Source organism: Chiroxiphia lanceolata, chromosome 6, assembly GCF_009829145.1.
Source record: "Chiroxiphia lanceolata isolate bChiLan1 chromosome 6, bChiLan1.pri, whole genome shotgun sequence".
Lineage (NCBI taxonomy): Eukaryota > Metazoa > Chordata > Aves > Passeriformes > Pipridae > Chiroxiphia > Chiroxiphia lanceolata.
This window is the reverse complement of record NC_045642.1, coordinates 46,053,868-46,059,867: the sequence shown is the minus strand read 5'-3', so window position 1 is coordinate 46,059,867 and position 6,000 is coordinate 46,053,868.

Here is a 6,000-nt window from a genome sequence, read left to right as displayed (position 1 = left end):
TGAAGTGGACATGAAAAAAGAGGAGAGAGAAGAGTTGAGAAGGATACAGGACATATTAAATAAATTCATAGCACATCAGCTTCATCAATTGCTCATGCAACAACTTTATCATGGAGAGAGAACCCAGTCTGGGAACTTGTGCTTTTCAGCAGCTTGTGACAGATTTTGGGGAAGAATTCTGTGATATGTTCACTTAAAGATTCTACAGAATTAGGATTAATTAAGAGAAGCGATAAATAAATGGGGAAAGGGAAAGAACAAAAGTATAAAGAGAAACAGATACAGACTTGTAATACTTCTCTATACTTCAAATACTACGTCTTCCACAAATAACTGTGTGAACACTAAGCATAAAGGAAATTATGGAAGTATCAAAAGGGAAACTTTGTTAATAAACAGATTTTTTCTTTAAGAAAAGCAAAACAGCTAAAATAGCTAACATTTAGCTACAGAAACATGTTGAGAAATACTTAAAATTAAGTAAAGCTTTGGAAAACAAACCTTGCCAGATAAATTGACAAAACTATCTAATGCTGTTTATGGTCATATTTGGATGGATGGGAAGGGCACAGAAGTGTGACTAAAATGCATTCTTCCACTAGTTAAAAACAGAATTCTGCCAGTTTAAAAAAACCTGGGTTTGTATCATATCTGTGCTAAAAAAACGAGTGACATTCAAGAATAAAAAAAGGCATATGGGGGACATTCAGCTGAGCAATGATCAGAGGCAAAGCAGCATATTCAGGAGCTTGTTTTTGCTATATTAAAAGCCTGTTTTGAAAACAACTTCAAATTATTTCATTTGATCATTTGAGGAATGTAAACAACACTGGTAGGCTTTTCAATCAATTTATATTGGCATTCTCTTTCGTTAGCATTTTTTAAAAAAAATCAATGTATGGAATTTTAGAGCTGAAGTACAAATATGCCTTCAGTTATATTAGCTGTTTGAAAATTCAACAGAAAACAGTTATTATGAAGGTTTACTCATTTCAGCACTATCTATTTAGTGAAGTATTATTTAACAGCAGAAAGTCTGTGAATATGTAGCAATAATGAAATTATATTTTCTTTTGAAATTGGGTTTTCCTCCTTTAAGAAAGGAAGTTTTTTAATTGTTGTAAAGGCAAGTTGATTTAACCATCTGATAACCCTTAATCAGATTTTAAAAAAAGCCTATAACCCTACTATAAATTTACAAATGCGTCAAGTAGCCACATTATTCTGTAAGACAGATATAATTAGATGTTCACAAAACAAGAAAGAGATAAGGGAAAGATTGCCTTTCAAAAAAGAAGAAAATAAGAAATCAGAACTAGATTGTATCTACTGAAAGTATACTAAGCATTCTATTTAAGTAATAAAGTATTTAAGTAATAAAAATATGGAAAGTGTCCTGTACAACAGATATGCACTAAGTTATCCCATTTGAATATAACTCCCTTAAATATCTGTTTAGTAATGCATTTGACTTTATTCTCGATTTCAGATCCTTATCCCTTTAGATGAGTGAGGAATTGACATGTAAAATACAACCACATAAATCTATGCTTCTTAGAGAAGTATTGAGTGATCTGGAATATCTATCCACTTAAGAATAAGCAATGATTCCCTACATTTTTCACTTAGAGAGCTATATCTCACTATGAGACTTAATTAAACAATTACTTTAAGTGTTGGTAAGGTTAAAGATTCAGAATCTGGTCAGAAAAAAAAATAAGCCAGAGCATAAGAAGAAGACTTTAGGAAAGTCTTATGGGAAATGTAAGTTCATTAGAGAAGCTAATTATCACACTGAGAAGGACAGTGTCTTCTAAAATGGAATTGACAGCTTGTAAAGACATCTCAAAAACAGATTTTCCCTATCTAAGCTAAGGTTGCTGAATCACTGCAGAAAGTATTACTTACTTTGTTATGAGCTCCCATAGTACATTCTCTTTCAGAAATTTTGGTTAGACTAAATCATTGACCTTAAATTGTAGAGCAGTATTAGTAGAAAGCTAAAAACAACCAGTTTTTTTAAACCACATGCTAAATTATGTCTTTAAGCACTTTAAGCAACTTTATAGGTACTCCTACAACTAAGATAATGCTTTTTAATCTTTAGCAGATTCTTTCCTACAATAGTCCAGGTACTAAACTAGGTTACAGAGCATGTACAGGAACTTTAGTACAGCATTTTTAACATGTATTTTCATTCCTAGAAATAGACCACAGGATTTCTACTTAGGTTATGAGGCCTCAGGACTATGGCTTGTCCAGCTTACTTTGTCTGACCTTGTTTCTATCTGCCTGGAACTTTGCTTTGACCCGGTTTAGCTGTAACAGTATTTTTCTCTCATAACCACATGACCATGTTTAATTGGTCTTAATATGGCTTGTCTTCTCATGGTATAGCCATAGTTTTATATATAATTGTAAAAAGTATCTGTTCTGTATAAAGTAAGATATTTGGGACTCTAATGGAATGATGCAGTGTAGAGAATTACAGGCCCAGTATGTTGATGGAGTCCTTGAGGAAAGGAAGAACAGGAAGCAGTATAGAGGAATCCTGATGGGGGATAAGAGCTAAGTCAGAGCCTGACACTGGAAATCCCACAGCTGTGAACAACTCATCAACAGTTAGTTGAAGAAATGCAGATGTGAACAAAATTAGGTTTTGGGGTATAAATGCATCATACGTAGTAAATTTAATGTGCTGTGGACTTGCAGAGCAATGAAGAAAAAGCAAGGTATGAAAGTCTACTAGCAAAGAAACAAAAATTATCCCAGCAGATCTTGAAGTGAAGAAGAAACCAACAATTACATCACAGTCTTCCCTGTTAAGTAGTTTGGGTGCTACTGATTTACCATATGCTACCCTAACAGATGGAAGGGCAGCGGAAGACAAGCACACTACCAGCAAAACTGTTAGCACCTAGGACATGTGATACACTTCTAACTGTATTGTTATTTAGGGTTGGTTTGCCTTTATTTTTTTACTTTGGTTTGGTTTTGGGTTTTTGCTATGGTGGTATCCTCTTCTTTTTCTTCTTTATTTTCTTCATTTTCTGTTAGAATTAGACTAATTCTAACAGTCTAATTAGACTGTTCAGATTTCAGGTATAATGAACTCCTGGCTTAATCATTGTTTCCCTTTTACCCATAATGTTTTTAAGCAGAAGTGTGGATATTGTGATGATGTAATTCCATTGTATTTTGAATATTATTGAATTCCTGTAGAGTTCATATGTTAAGTTAAAGAAAGCTGTCAAAATGGTAATGCCTACAGGTAAATCTATTGTTTTTCAGCAGAGCTGCATATTGTAAAATAGTAATAATGCCTAGCTTTTACATAGAGCTTATCTCCATTAGGTCAGCAAAGGAGGTATCATTTTTCCCATTATAAGCAAGAATCAACAGGTATGCAGACTCAGGATCATTAGCATTTTGGGGTCAGAATTTGTATTTTCTATGCACTAGGTGACAGTGAAGGTTAGAAATGGTAGATGTGGATCTACAGAAGAAACCATAACTGACCTAGATGGCCTTCCACATAAATTATTCTAATCTGACGGTGAATTTATAAGGTTCTTGGCTAAAGATATTTTTCAAATTTGTTCCAGAACTTGAAACTGTTAGAATAATTCCCTGTGAAGAAGAGTATAACAGGATCCACAGATTATTTCAGTCCTTTTAAACTCCCATGAAATTTACATTTTGTTAATCTTTTTTTTATAAAGAGACACTCCAAGTGCTCTTTAAGGATGTGGATATCCTATTAAAAATATTAATATAAATTCTTATATAATAGGTAAAACTAGAGCCTTCAGTATTAACTCAGAATTTTCTGTAAGTTACAAAATGTTTTGCTTATGTCAGTTTAACTTATAATTCTATCATTTTTCCAAGAAAGAAATGTATATAGTTGGTGAAAGAAACTGAAGAATATGGAGCTAAACTCAAAAAACAGGTCTAAGTCCTCTCTGTGCCGGTCATGTTGTTCAACAGGCCCATAAACACACTAGAGATCATTCAGCAGGGATCCATTTGCTGATACATGTGCGTTAGATTGAATGCTGGAGGAACACACAGCAGGCAGTGCGATGCTGAGAGCTGACAGACGTGGCAATGGTCCATCACGCTCTTGTAATTCTCCCCCTTCACAGCACCCGCTGAGGGCTCTGTGTTAAGCTGTACAGGTGAAACTGTGTGGCAAACTGCTTGTGGGTCACCACCAGAGCACTGAAAGGATCTGTCCTATTTTGCCTCTTCCCTATTGCCTGGCTGTCCTGAGAAAAAACTGCACGTGGAAATACATGGCATATACTTCATGCAATTGGCTCCAGCCAGGGTAGTCAAGCAGAAAAAAACAAAAGGAAAAAACCTGCAAGCAAATCCAAAAAAGCATTACTAAAGATCTGTCAGGGCTGGAAGCAATTAATACACCAGAAGACTGGTGTATTAGCCTGGTTGAAAGATCTTTCTGAAGGATGGTTTCTGAAATACAATTTTTGAATAATTATGAGAAATATCCTTATCATTAACTTTGAAGGCCATAATGTTCATTAAAAAACACACTGGTGTTTTACAGCAAGCAGTAAATCCTAACTTGAGAAAATTCATGTATTTTTAGGCATATAATACTCTGCACCAAACTAATCCTGTTAGTGTTTTACTCATAACTTTGCTCTATGTTATGGTTATTTCACTCATTCTTCATCAGCTGTCTAAAGCTGAATTCAAAGGAATACATGTCATCTTTTAGAATCAAAGCAGAGAGGGCATTCACCTGACAGTGAATTTCTTTACAACTTCAAATTAACGTCAGCCTTTCAAACACAGGTAATTTTTTTCCCCCTGATCAAACAGTTTGCTGGATTATTGAGGCTTGCAGAAGTTTATCTCTAAACAGTTCATCTTCTATAGCAAGATGGAGGAATATCTGCTATGATATTTTTGGTTTGTTTTGTGCTGACTGACAAGCATGCAGCTTTCCAAATTCACTGCAACTTAGCAGACCTTCGGGAGAAAAATGGAAAAAAGAAACAGGAGTTATTCAATTTTTTAAAAAAGAGTAGTTGGCAAAATGCATAAAACAAAGGTTTTTTTCTCAATCCAGACAAAAAAATAATTAATGATCTTCTAATTCTTTCACTTAAAATTAAATCCCAGAAATAGAGAACATTGCTCAAAAAAAAAAAAAAAAAAAGTTTGCATCTTTATACTCCAGATCTGAACAGAACTCTTATTTCGGCCCATATTTATTTAAAAACATTTTGTATTGGCACAACTTCTGTCCTTCAAATCCCTATCTCTTTCTCCCTACCTGCCCCAAATAGATTTGAAGTTCAGAGTAGTCTGTTACAGGAACTTCAGAAACTAGAAGGAACTTCATTACTTGTATCAGTTAATTTACTATTATAGATGATCTCTAACTGAAAAACAATAAGTTTTTTGACAAGTTCTAGGATAATGTGTACTTTCGTATTTCTGAATATGAGATATATATATTAAGCAATATGTATGTAATATTATGTATTAAAACAAATCCTGCAAAATCACAGCAAAATATGCTTTAATTTGCAAATATAGGTATTTAAAAGAGAGGAATGTCAGGTTCACAAATCTGCATGAAATAACCTGCCCTTCTTTGTTTACATCTTGAGCAACAACTAGGATAAGAGTCCTATCAAAACCAGAATATGTAAACTAACAACTAGAAATTACAGTAAAGCATAGAGTTCTGAATGACCAGAACTGCAGCATAAGCATGGACAGGCATAAATTTTACTACGTAGTTAACATAACATATATCAAGTTGGACCTGATGATCCCGATGGGTTCCTTCCAACTCGTCATATTCTATGATTCTATGATTCCATGATATTTGACAGAAAGAGAGTAGATGGGAGTACTACAAAACATGGAGCCTGGTTAGCACAAGGAGAAAGCATAGTCAGTGAGGGAGTCTGTCAGATCATTCGACAGATGACTTGCCCTTCACCCATGAAGAATGGG